At 38.0% G+C, this 13,457-nt stretch overlaps 1 long non-coding RNA gene across 3 annotated transcripts in view; it reads right to left on the bottom strand.

Annotated features, from left to right (window-relative positions):
• Nucleotides 1–1,468: 1,468 nt before the first annotated feature.
• Nucleotides 1,469–13,457, bottom strand: part of LOC146404227 (uncharacterized) — a 335,728-nt gene continuing 323,739 nt past the window's right edge. Inside the window, exons 2-5 of one of the 3 annotated variants that reach the window (XR_014844673.1) lie at nucleotides 11,612–11,785; nucleotides 2,886–4,735; nucleotides 2,228–2,604; nucleotides 1,469–2,149 (exon numbers count right to left, since the gene is read on the bottom strand). This is a non-coding gene — a long non-coding RNA (uncharacterized LOC146404227). Of the gene's footprint in view, nucleotides 2,150–2,227; nucleotides 2,605–2,885; nucleotides 4,736–11,611; nucleotides 11,786–13,457 lie in introns of those variants that run through there. The other 2 variants (XR_014844674.1, XR_014844672.1) reach the window with 2 other exon arrangements.

Raw genomic sequence — 13,457 nt, 5'->3', positions numbered from 1 at the left:
TTAAATGGGTCTCTTGCCTTCATTCTGTAGAAGATTCTAAAAGGCTCTAGGACCAAATGTTACTGTTGAAGGAGGTACAGATTTCAGTAATAGTATATGACATTACAGGTAAGATCCAGTCATAGGAAATCCCTGGTGACTGTGCTTCCTAATCGAAAAAAAAATCTTATCAGTTCTCTGATACAGAAACGACTTAATTTTACTGACCACACCATTGTTAGTCAACGCAAGTCACCAACTGCGTGTGTGTGTGCACTATTGTCAATGTCACAAACTCGCCCATTTTATCTCCTTGAGTCTCCCTCGTCTCAGTCATTGCCTACAAGAAAAATCCACTTGAACTCCAATGTCAGCTTTTAAAAAACAGGACAATTGACAAGTAGGTGAATGAGTTTAAGAAGTAAAACTACAAAGATTGTAGTCGGATAAAATCTTCCTTTCTCTAATCACCTCAGGACACTTTATACCTGGCTATAACGACCTTCTAGAAAGACGGCTAGATATTTTCTATAGTCAGAGCTTTTCCAGCCCCCATGGTGTGGTTTCTACCTTCTAGCCTGTGGCAGCACTCTGAGAAAAGATATGTTATCTTTGAGTATTAGGAAAAACTACTTAACATAACCACCAGCCCCATCTTTCCCATTCTGCATCTAAATTAAAAAAACAAAAAACAAAAACAAAAATAAAAAACACACGCAGACATTTCTGGGGGTGTCAACAGTGGTATTTTAGAAAATAAACTCAAAATGAATCAGGGACTTTAAAATGTAAATCTATAAATTTTTTAGTGAAAAACACAGGAGAAAATCTTTAGGATCTAAAACAAAGACTAGCTGCTAGTCCTTGGCTGGGTATATTATCTGCAAAGTTTTTTTTCTTTTTTTTCCAGTCTGTAGTTTATCCTTTCATCCCCTTAACAGGGTCTTTCAAAGAGCAAAGTTTTTAAATTTTAATGAGGTCCAATTATGTTTTCTCTTTATGGACTGTTTTTTTAAAGTCAAATCTAGAATAGTATAAAAAAAATCCTCAAAACAACAGTAAAAAAAAAATCAATAACACAGGAAACAATAAAGACTTAAAGAGAAAAAAGGAATAAAATAAAAAATAGACAAAGATATGAACAGATATTTCAAAAAGATAGCAAATAAGCATATGCATAGATGTTCAACATCATTAGTCATTTGAGAAATAAAAATTAAAACCACAATGAGATATTACACACCTATAAGAATGACTAAAACACAAAATAATGACAATACCACATGCTAATAAGAATGTGGAGAAACTGCATCATCACTCATTGCTGGTGGGAATGTACAATGGCATAACTGCTCTGGAAAACAGTTTGGCCATTTCTTAAAAAAAAAAAAAAAACCAAACTATACACTTATACAACCCAGGAATTGCACCTATTGCACTCTTGGGTATTTATTCTACAGAAATAAAAACCTAGGTCCACACAGAAAAATTGCACTTACGTATCCATCTCAGTTTTATTAATAATAGCCCCAACCTGGAAATACTCCACATATCCTCCCTTGGGTGAGTGGTTAAACGAGCTATTACACAGCCATACCATGGACTACTCAGTCACAAAAAGAAATGAGCTATTGATACACACAACTTGAATGAATCTCTAAAAGAATTATGCTAAATAAAAATGCCAGAATGTTACACATTGTATGATTTCATCTCACACACTACAGACATGAGCAGATTGTGGTTGGAGAAGTGGTTTGATCTTCCTTAACTCATGGCTTCCAAAGTTGCTCTAGTTGTCATGATTTTCCAGCAGGAGTGGGAGGGAGGAAATCAAGGATAAGAAGACTTATCTCTAGGAAAATTACATCAAAGTTGCATCTGTCAGAGTTCCCATGTGGCTCAGCAGGTTAAGAACCCAGCTAGTATCCATGAGGACTCAGGTTTGATCCCTGGCCTTGTTCAGTGGGATAAAGATCCCACATTGCCACAAACTGCAGCCTAGGTCACAGACGTAGCTCGCATCTGGTGTTGCTGTGGCAGCTGCAGCTCCAATTTTACGCCTAGCTCAGGAACTTCCATGTGCCATGGGTGCAGTCTTAAACAAAGAAGAAAAAAAAAAGCTGCATCTATCATACATAATCCACCCATTTGGAGCAAACTAGATCACCTTGTTGCAAGAGAGGAGAGAAAAAAAAAAGCTGCATCTATCATACATAATCCACCCATTTGGAGCAAACTAGATCACCTTGTTGCAAGAGAGGCTGGAGGTTGTCTCTAGCTGAGATCCCCCATTACCCACTAAAATGCTGTGTCATCTCTAACTCACAATGTAAGAGGATGAGAATGGATCCTAGATGGGAACAATCAGTCTCTGTCACACCAGCTTCGAGGCTCCTCTTCACAATACAACCTACAGACCCCACCCCACATTGTCCACAACCTCTCCATACGAACATGTTGCTACTGCAGGCTTCACGTCTTCATTTGTGAGAGTGTGTGAGTGTATGTGTGTGTGTGTAGTTTAGTTTTAACTTGCTTTCTGGAAAGTCTTTGCTCCCATTCTTTAAATCTCCTTTGTCCTTCAAAACTAAATCTCAGTCTTCCCATTATACAACTTTAGAGCTCAGAGTTTGTTTTTGTTTTTGTTTTTGTCTTTTTGCTATTTCTTGGGCCGCTCCCTTGGCATATGGAGGTTCCCAGGCCAGGGGTCCAATTGGAGCTGTAGCCACCGGCCTACGCCAGAGCCACAGCAACGCGGGATCCGAGCCGCGTCTGCAACCTACCCCACAGCTCATGGCAACGCCGGATCGTTAACCCACCGAGCAAGGGCAGGGACCGAACCTGCAACCTCATGGTTCCTAGTCGGATTCGTTAACCACTGCGCCACGACGGGAACTCCGAGCTCAGAGTTTTGAGATATCACTTACCTTCTAGGTATAATCACTAGAATTATCTATGATTTACACATGAGAAAAGTGGAACGCATGAGAAGTGGTTTAATCAAAGTCGCACAACTGGTAGGTGTCAGGAGGACACTGAGAGCAGGAAACAAGTACTTTCCGTTCATTTCACGGTCGCAAATGTCTAGCACAGTGTCCACCCCACAGTTTAGACACTCAATAAACATTTGAAAGAAATGAATGAATGAATGACATTATGACACCAGTATTGGTACATTTTTCAAAAAGGCTAAATTATCTCTCCCTTTGGAGAACGTGTGTAGATTTGTATTCTCCATGGCCAAAGTACTCACAGTTTTTACAATTAATCACCTTAATAACAAGGCATTGAACATTTACCACACACTAAATTGAAGCCCTTTATACGCAGCTCCTAACACAATAGGTGATCAATAAATATCATTGCATGAGTACAGTATGTTCCTCCTACTATAAGTAAAAAAAAAAAAAAGAAAAAAAGAAAAGAAGTAAATAACAGAATTTATTATAAAGGAAAAAAGTATGAGGGGATTTGGAAGAAAAAGAAATGGTTGCATATTGGATTGTTGCCTGAAGTCTCCTAGTTCTGAGAAATCCCTCCGAGACCTTGAAGCCCAATGTATTTATATATTTCTCTTTTTTTCTTATTTGAAGCATCTATTAAAAATGTTGACACAGTGTAAGCCAGATTGCTTGGAACAAGCTGTCTCCTCACAATAGATACGGTTTTGTAAGAGTTGTTTGTTCAAATGTTCCCACCTCCACAGTAATCTCTGTAGAGGCAAGTGCCAATAAAGAATACTTACCTACTCTGTCATTAAAAAAGAAGAAAAAAAGAAGAAAAAACAGTAAGCCCTCTTCATAGTCAGCACTCAAGTTTATTTTTCAAATTCCAAATCAGATATTGATGTCCAGGGACAGTAGTAATTTATTTATATATGGCATGTCCACTGGCCTCTTATTCTCAGTCTGCCACTAGGATATCACAATTATTTTCGGAATTTATGGAGTGGTGAAAGAGTCCTTGGGGTCAGGCTGACAAATATTCAAATCCCAACAACCTACTGTATGCCTCCATTTTCTGTATAATAGGAGTAATAATTTAGAGTTGTTTTGGAGGTTAAAGCATTTAAAACACTGCATGGCAGGATTTTAATTCTTAATCTTGGTCAATGCTTTGTGACTTCTTTTGTTCTCACCTCTCCCCAGAGCCAAATACACAACTGCCTACTTGATTGACAGCTCTACTTCAATATCTATAGTTGTCTCAAATTTAACATTTTCAAAATACGGGTTCTGATTTATATTCCCAAATTTATTCTGCCAGTTCAATAACAGCAAACTGCAATTGCTAAAGCCAAATACCTGGACTATGTCCTTAGTCCATCTCTTTCCATTCCCATTCAGAATGGCACTCACTGCCAGAGGTGGTAAAAAGGAAGCAGATTTTAGAAATGAGGAACAGAATACAATCCTGGCTCAACCATTCACCAACAGAGCAACTCTTTGACCCTTCCTGAGAATCCACATTTTTTTAAATTATAAATTTAAAAAATGTGTTGTGAGAATTAAGATTATAAATGTATACCCCCAACCGACATATTTGCCATCCCTTTTAAGAGCCGTGTCCTAGTATTTTTAGGAAGTAAAGGCAGGTTGTTCTCTCAGACCGTGTCTAGAGTTGTCTTACCCATGAGTTGCTCCTCAGCCTGTTGTGCTGATACGTGCATCTCCGAGCACCACAGTAGCCCACCGCTGACTTCTCTGCTTGTCACCAAGGATGATTAGACATGGCGGCTTCATACAATACTGTCCTTTTCAAATAAGCATAATGGGAAGAAGAGCACAGAAAGATAAAATTCTTGTGACTGCTCAATTCTTTTGCTCTCCACACTACCATATATTTAAATTTATATTGATGTAACCAAGTAACCAAAGTTATAAACATCGGAGGTAAAAATATTAAAACTTTGTGCTAAAAATGAATTTCCTTTAATTAAACAAAAAAGTTAAACTCTTCCTCAAGGTCTATCATCGATTGCCTCAGTTTCTTACTTTGCTTCTATTCTTTATTATTGAGACACCTTTTCTTTTTTCTTCTCTCCACTGAGCATATCTCTAAGTCACCTCCTATTGACATGGGCTAGTTTCAACCCATTCCATCTATCATTTATTAAGTTCTGTTTAAGTGTTAGAATAATGTCCTGAGAAGAGAGGTTTTGTGAAGAATGGGCGGGGGAGACTTTGGCTGCCAAGTTCCACCAAGAAATTTAAACTTGGACCCTTTGAGATATTCCCATCAGAATGAATTGCAAATAGGACCATTGATTCCTTTACCAGTTAACTATTGAGTTAGTCTCTCCCTGTCTCTCTCTGGGTGTCTCTCTCTAATATTACTATTTTTTTTAATTTTTTTTATTTTTTGTCTTTCGTCTTTTTGTTGTTGTTGTTGTTGCTATTTCTTGGGCCGCTCCTGCGGCATATGGAGGTTCCCAGGCTAGGGGTCTAATCGGAGCTGTAGCCACCGGCCTACGCCAGAGCCACAGCAACGCGGGATCCGAGCCGCGTCTGCAACCTACACCACAGCTCACGGCAACGCCGGATCGTTAACCCACTGAGCAAGGGCAGGGATCGAACCCGCAACCTCATGGTTCCTAGTCGGATTCGTTAACCACTGCGCCATGACGGGAACTCCATAATATGACTATTACTGTTATCCTTCTTTTAAGAACTGCTATTTTATTTTCCATTCTCTTACAGTTTCTTAGGACTCTGACTTTTTATATGTTATTCTCAGAGAGGACGTTTTTCTTGATATCCAAGGACAAGTCTTTATCAGTATTCATGAAATTATTTTCCTTGGTTTAGACTTCATTGATCTCCAATTTATCACATTTCTTTCTTTCCCCCTGGATGTTTAATCCACAGCCAAAAAATAATTTAAAAAACTTTACATATGTCCCAGGCTGGTCTCTTTCTGATTAAGACTCTAGTTAAAATCTGAGCTGTCTTTGGGAAAGTGCCCTTTGTTGAAAGACTGTACAGAGACATCTTGACCACTCTGTTAAACAAACAAACAAAAAAAAAAGCCAGGATTTTTAAAAAATAAAATTTATTTTTACCAAAGTTTGACTTTCACAGCAATATTGAGTAGACCCAATATGGATTTCCCATATAGTCCCTGCACCCACACATAAAATACAGCTTTTCCATAATCAATGACCACCCTACCCCAACTAGGGTAGTACATTTGTGATAAGAGCTGAAGCTACATTGGCATATCATTATCACCCAGAGTCCACAGTGTACATTAGTGGTCACTCTTGCTGCTGTGTATTCTACGAATTTACACAATGTATAATGATAGGTACCTGCTACTGTAGAAGAGCCCTCCACCTATGCAGCCCGCCCTGACCTCCCCCAGCTCCTAGAAACCACTGATCTTTGTTTTGGTTTGGCTTTCTACTGCAACATAACTGACATATAACATTATATTAGTTTCAAGTATATAATTATTTGATGTTTGTATATATTGTGATATGATCACCCACTGGTCTTTTAACTGTTTCCATACTTTCACTTTTTCAGAATGTCATACAATTCGAATCATACCATATGTAGCTTTTCAGAGGGGCTTTTTTCACTTAGTAATATGCATTCACATTTCCTCCATGTATCTTCACGATTGATAGTTCCCTTCTTTTCAACACTGAATAATATTTCATTGTCTGGACGTACCACAGTTTATTCACTTAGCCATCTACTGAAGGACACCCTGATTGTTTCCAGGTTTGTGCAGTTATGAACAAACTGCTATAAGCATCCATGTGCATGTTTTCATGTGGATATTAGCTTTCAAATTCTTTGAATAAATACCAAGGAGTGTGATTGCTGACTCATATGGCAAAAATATGTTTAGTTTTGTAAGGAACCACCAAATTGCCTTTCAAAGTGGCTTGCCGTGTTGCATCTTTATCAGCAATGTATAAATATTCCTGTTACTCCACATCCTGGCAGTATTTGGTGTTGGCGTTCTGGATTTTGGCCATTCTAACGGGTGTGAAATGGTGTCTATTTGTTGTTTTCATTTGCATTTCACTGCTGACATGTGATATGGGGCATAGTTTTACATGTTTGTTTACCATCTGCACATCTACTTTAGGAGGTATCTGTTAAGGTCTTTGGCCTATTTTCCAATCAGGCTGTTTGTTTTCTCGTTGTTTAGTTTTAAGGGACTTTTGTACAATCTAGATAATGGTTCTTTATCAGATGAGAATTATACAAATATTTTCTCCCTGTCTTTGGCTTGTCTCTTCATTCTGGTATTTCCAACATCCCTGCCATGTCTGGTTTTAATACTTGCTCTGTCTCTTCAAATTGGGTTTGTCGCCTTTTGGTATGCCTTATAATTTTTCTTGATAGCTGGATATGAATTTTGAGAATCAAATGGATGATATACACACAGTTTCTTTTAAAACTACAGACTACTAAATAACATGAATATAAATTAGGGAACAATTTAGGGTTTGTTAAAAAAACTTACATTTTTTGAATGATCTTAGATTCTTATTTGGTGATAGTTTTTTAACCATGTTTTAAATTGAAGTATAGTTAATTTACAATGTTGTGTTAGTTTGAGATTACAGCAAAGTGCTTCAGTTGATATATATTTTGCTGTATATATGTACATGTATATATATATATATATATACACATTCTTTTTCAGATTCTTTATCATTATAGATTATTACAAGAATATTAAATACAGTTTATTGTGCTATATAGTAGGTCCTTGTTGTTTAACTATTTTATATATAGTAGTGGGTATATGTTAATCCAAAACTCCTAATTTATCCTTCCCCAACTATCCTCTTTGGTAGAAACTTACATCTTAACTTCTTTATTATAAACAACTGAGGTTATAAATCCAATGAACTTTGATATATTCAAGTAGGTGGTTTCAGTAAATGGCTTCAGTATATCTGTGGCTTGACAAGGTATTTTTTGATGCTTGAGTATTTCTACCTGCAATTCAGCTGGCTGCCATGGAGAGAGTAATGCCATTTTGTTAAGTAATTAGAATATCTTGATATAATAATTGAAATTGGAAAACTAAATGTAGAACTACCATATGAGCCAACAATCCCACTCTTGGGCATACATCTGGACAAAACTTTCCTTGAAAAAGACACATGCACCCAAATGTTCGTTGCAGCACTATTCACAATAGCCAAGACATGGGAACAACCTAAATGTCCATCAACAGATGAACAGATTAAGAAGATGTGGTATATATACATGATGGAATAGTACTCAGCCATTAAAAATAACAAAAAAAAAGCCATTTGCAGCAACATGGATGGAACTAGAGACATACTAAGCAAAGGAGGAAAAAGAAAGACAAATACCATATGTTATTACTTATATCTGGAATCTAATATATGGCACAAATGAACTTTTCCATAGAAAGGAAACTCATGGACTTGAAGAACAGACTTGTGGTTGCCAAGAGGGAGGGGGAGGGAGTGAGATATACTGAGATTCTTGGGTTAATAGATGCAAACTATTGCCTTTGAAATGGATAAGCAATGAGACCCTGCTATATAGCACTGAGAACTATATCTAGTCACTTGTGATGGAGTCTGGTGGAGGATAATGTGAGAGAAAGAATGTATATAAATGTATGTGTGGCTAGGTCACTTTGCTATTCAGCAGAAAACTGACAGAACACTGTAAACCAACTATAATGGAAAAAAATAAAAATCATTTAAAAAAGTTATAATGAATAAGCTACTTGACATTTATCAAATTATAAATATGATGCTCCTGTATTAAATACATACATTTATTTAATAACAAATAAAATGGCACTTAGAGCAGGACATTATGAAACATAAGATCCAGCCATTGAGGCTGGTTTATTTAAGGTCGTCTTAGTCATTATATATGTCAAAACTTAGGGGAGAACGTAGTGCAGACTCCATTCTCCACTGGGAAGGAAGTCACTGCTCCCGCCTCCATGTGGAACTAGAGTTGCTCCTTTTCTCTGGTCCCTTCAAAACAATGGGACTCAGGGCTACACAGGCTCCAGCACAACTGCTTTAGGAGGTACTGCAAGTGTTACCATGGTTAGCTGTGCTTGATGCTGCGACAAACTAGAAACTAGACATTAGACATTTTTCATGCCAATACAGAACTGCGGCACCAACTCAGCAGGTGCCTCCCACCTGCAGTAGCAGTGTGCTTGAGTCCTCAGAATAACCTCACAGAGCAGGCATTATTATTCCTACCTTATAGATGAGCAAACTGATGAACTGTAAGATTGAGAACTTGCCCAATGTCATAAGTCAGGACTCAAACTCAGGCTCTTTAGGTGTAGGGCTTGCCCCATGACTGCCTGCTGTACATAATATATTCCTATTAGTTTTATTATTATTGGTTTATGAATTTTTAAAATGCACTCATCTTAAAAAATAATGTCATTATGAAAAAATTCCAGCCCCCAGTTCAAGTCCTAAACATTGAACTAAACTCGGTTGACATAGGATTCTGAAAATATAACCTCAGAGTTATTTAAAGGCCTTTAGCCTTCATTTCATTAAAAAAAAAAAAAAAAAACGGATCCAGATTCTAACCTAAACTAGGCTCTCTTTCTGACTTACTTCACTTAGTATAAAAATCTCGAGCTGCATCTATGTTGCTATTTCTAAATTATTATTGTTACTATTATTATCACCATTATTTTGGTTTATAAATTTATTTTTCACAGTTCTGGACTCTGAAAAGTCCAAGAAAAAGATGCTGGCCAATTTGATGTCTGGTGAGAACCGCACTCATATAACTCCCTATAACCTCACAGGGTGGATGGGGCAGGGGTGGCCCTCAGTCCTCTTTTATAAAGGTGACAATCCCATTGGTGGGGGTGGAGCCAAAGGTCCATCCTCCTAACACCATCACATTGTACATTAGGTTTCAACAAGTCAGTATTCGTGGACATAAACACGGGGGTGACCATAATAAATAAAGTCAATTCTCCAAGAGAACACCACAAACTATGAATTATTTTTTATATAATTTTCAAGGTTTACTTCTAAGTTACTAATTTTGTATAGTTCATAAGAAGGAGATAGAGTTTTACTTTCCGATTAGATTTTTCCGTCTGCCTTTACCTGTAATCACACATCTTCCAAGGCAAGGGAGAAAAAGATTGAAGACAAAAAAAAAAGGTGTTTTTAATATATATCTCTCTACTAAGACATATAATCTACTAAGATTTTAAAGTGTGTCTTTCCAATTCACTTTCCAATTCAAACGTGGTAACTGAAGGAAGCCATATATTTAAAGGGTACCCGGATTCTCTTGTATCTCTGAGTAATTCTTCCTTCCCCCACTCTTTTTTCCTCACTTTGCTTAGAGTAGTCAGTTTATCTTGAACAAAGGCCTTGAATTTTCTGGTCCTAAAATTTCAGTCCATGTCCCGAACATATTACTGACGAAGTTTTGTTTGAAAGGAATCATTATTTTCCATTAATTCATAACACGAAGAAAATGGCATTTAGAGCAGGACTTTAAAAAATATATATAAACATCCAGCCACGGATCTGAAGGAAAGTGCTATGAATAATTTCATACGGGACAGTGGTTGTTTCAAAAGGGAAGACTGTAATGTGGTCTGCATCCTAAGAATTCTACATTTGAATGAGAATGATAATTACTCAGCAGCATTCAGAAGACACTGCATTGGGCCCTTCCCTAGGAAGGGACTGTGTTTTTCCACTGTATTTCTAGAGTCTACTACAGTGTCTCGGTACTGGAGAAACTCAAAATCAACCACGTGAATTTTTTAAACTCTCCCAACAAGAATAGTTATTATTATTTCAACTTGAAAAATGAAAGACAAAACCTCCAGGAAGGGAGTTCCCGTAGTGGCGCAGTGGTTAATGAATCTGACTAGGAACCATGAGATTACGGGTTCGGTCCCTGCCCTTGCTCAGTGGGTTAACGATCCGGCGTTGCCGTGAGCTGTGGTGTAGGTTGCAGACGCATCTTGGATCCTGCGTTGCTGTGGCTCTGGTGTAGGCCGGTGGCTGCAGCTCTGATTCGACCCCTAGCCTGGGAACCTCCATATGCCTTGGGAGCAGCCCAAAGAAATAGCAAAAAGACAAAAAAAAAACAAACCTCCAGGAAGTTAGATGTCTCTGTCATGCTCACTAACTAGCTATTGACGAACCAGATTTTCAAATCCAGCTTCTGCGATTCGCAGTGATGTTTCTGACTTGAGCCACAAAAAATATGACTTTTTTCATCCTTCTTGGTATGTATCCATGACAAAGTGAGGCCAGGGATTGAACCCACATCCTCAGGAGTACTAGTTGGATCCTTAACCCACTGAGCCACAACAGGATCCCCTCTGCAACAGACTTTCGAACAGAGGCTTTGTTCTAATGAGTTCAGTTTATCACTTACTGATTTTTTTTTTTCCTTTTAAAAGAAAAAACAACAAACTGTAGTTTATTTAGAATCTCTTAGAAGCAGTCCTGGGGGACTCCTCTAAAATCCAAGACTATCCGGGTCAGGATTCCTGTCTCTAAACTGCACTTGTAATTGATTTCTAACTTTTTTGCTAATTGGTGGTCACTGGCAGGAGCCTACCCATTCACACTGACTCGGAACAGAAATGCTCCCGTCACCTTTCGGCTCTGTTGTCCCTCCTCTGTCCACTTCCACAGGCCTTGCCAGACCAGGAGCATCTTCACCGAATAGCTTCGTCGCCAGGTCAGAGAAATTCTTTCAGTTCTTGTGGTCTAGATTGTTCGGCATATATAAATGCGTAGCACGTGGGTTTGCGCATGTCTGCGCACAGCCTTTAAGAGAAAATATACACCTGTTAGTATGTTAGTCGAAGCATCTCAGTAGTGGCTGTATGAATATTTCATGTTTCCTCCTGGCTGTTGCTTCTGTAACCTGCTTCTAAAGTGAAGGGAAAAAAAAAGAGTACAAGAGTGCAAGAGAGAGGTCAGTTTCCATAGGAACGAATGTAACCCCAGAAAAAAGCCTGTTAAAGCAGAGAGCATTGCCTGCAGAGAAACTGAACTCACTCCACCAGCTTAAGAACAACGCATTTGCCTAAGTTAATTGCATTTTTCAAGAGTCATATCTAAAAACCTTCCATAGGTGATGGCTTACAAACATGAACGATCTGGCCTCTAAAAGTAAAAATATTTTAAATCAGAAAATTAACCATATTTTTTTTTTTTTTTGAGTTGGTACTGTTTGGATCTGGGGAAGGGGGGGGAAGCCAGCTAAAGCATAAATAGGATAAAATTAAGGCATTACAAAATAACTACTTTTTCTTAAATATTAACTTTGTAGTACATCTAACTGTACAACAAACACACCGGGAACTTGATAGACTGAAGAATAAAAAAATAATAATGAAGCTATAAATAACTTGTAAAACTTTTCTAACTTTACAAGATGAAATGACAGGAAATAATTCAATTTAAAAGAAAAACTGGTAACTGACAATAACTGCTCATAATCAATATAAGAAAGCAAAAGCAAATCTGATCTGTACTATATTTTAAGGGCTCAGAGGAAAAATTTCATTTTAGAAAAATCTATAATTCTAGGTAAACTCTAAAATTTCTGCCTATACCTTTTGAAAGGGAGGTTAAGTATTCAAACAGTAACAGGAGTTCCAGCTGCAGCTCAGTGGGTTAAGGATCCAGTACTGCTGCAGCTGTGGCACAGGCTGCAGATGTAGCTCAGATTTGATCCCTGGCCTGGGAACTTCCACATGCTGCAGGTACAGAGGGAAAAAAATAATAAAATAAGCCAAAACAAAATGAAATAAAATAACGACAACAGATAAGTTCTGGAAACCTCAGAATTATCCTTGAATTCTTCTTTCCTCTCTCTCTCTGCCCAATTCATGTCATAAAACTCTGCATTCTGTCAGTCTGTACCCTTATCCCATGACCTCACTCCAGCTGCAGTCTTTACCGCGTCTGCTCCAGGTCCCCACCCTGCAAGCTTCCAATACTGCGAGCAGGACCACATTTCCTTCTTACTTGCCCACACTCCCAGTCCTAAGAGGCTGGTTTCTCATTTCTTCATCAGAAGGGCTTGATCAAAAGACCAATGGGGTGGTCAGTGAGTTACCCTTCCCACCCAGAGTGATCTGCAGTTTAAAAGATTTATAATCTCAAAAAATTAATTCGTTGACTCAAATTCTTTAGAAATAAGAGTTTTTTAAATAAACAAATGAATATTCATAGGAAGAATAAATCTACAATGCTAGAATTTCATCAACAACACAGCTGTAGATGACAGTCGTCTCTTAATTTGCATACTTTTGGCAACTATCTCCTTCAGGAACAACCATCAGCTCAGCAACAAAATGTGGGGAACTTAGAAGCTACCTGATTTGTTCTTCACGGCCTCTCCTGCGATGCTGAATTTGCAGCACTGGGTACCTTTACAATGGAAACAAGGTGAGGTTGCAAACAGAGGCTGTTTAAATATCTGCAAGAG

The sequence above is a fragment of the Sus scrofa genome, chromosome 4, assembly GCF_054392235.1.
Source record: "Sus scrofa isolate SSC_HxYL_T2T_F1_AM1 chromosome 4, Sscrofa_HxYL_maternal_Yorkshire_Landrace_v2.0, whole genome shotgun sequence".
Lineage (NCBI taxonomy): Eukaryota > Metazoa > Chordata > Mammalia > Artiodactyla > Suidae > Sus > Sus scrofa.
The sequence above is the reverse complement of the archived record's forward strand: the minus strand, read 5'-3'. Positions and strand labels throughout refer to the sequence as shown.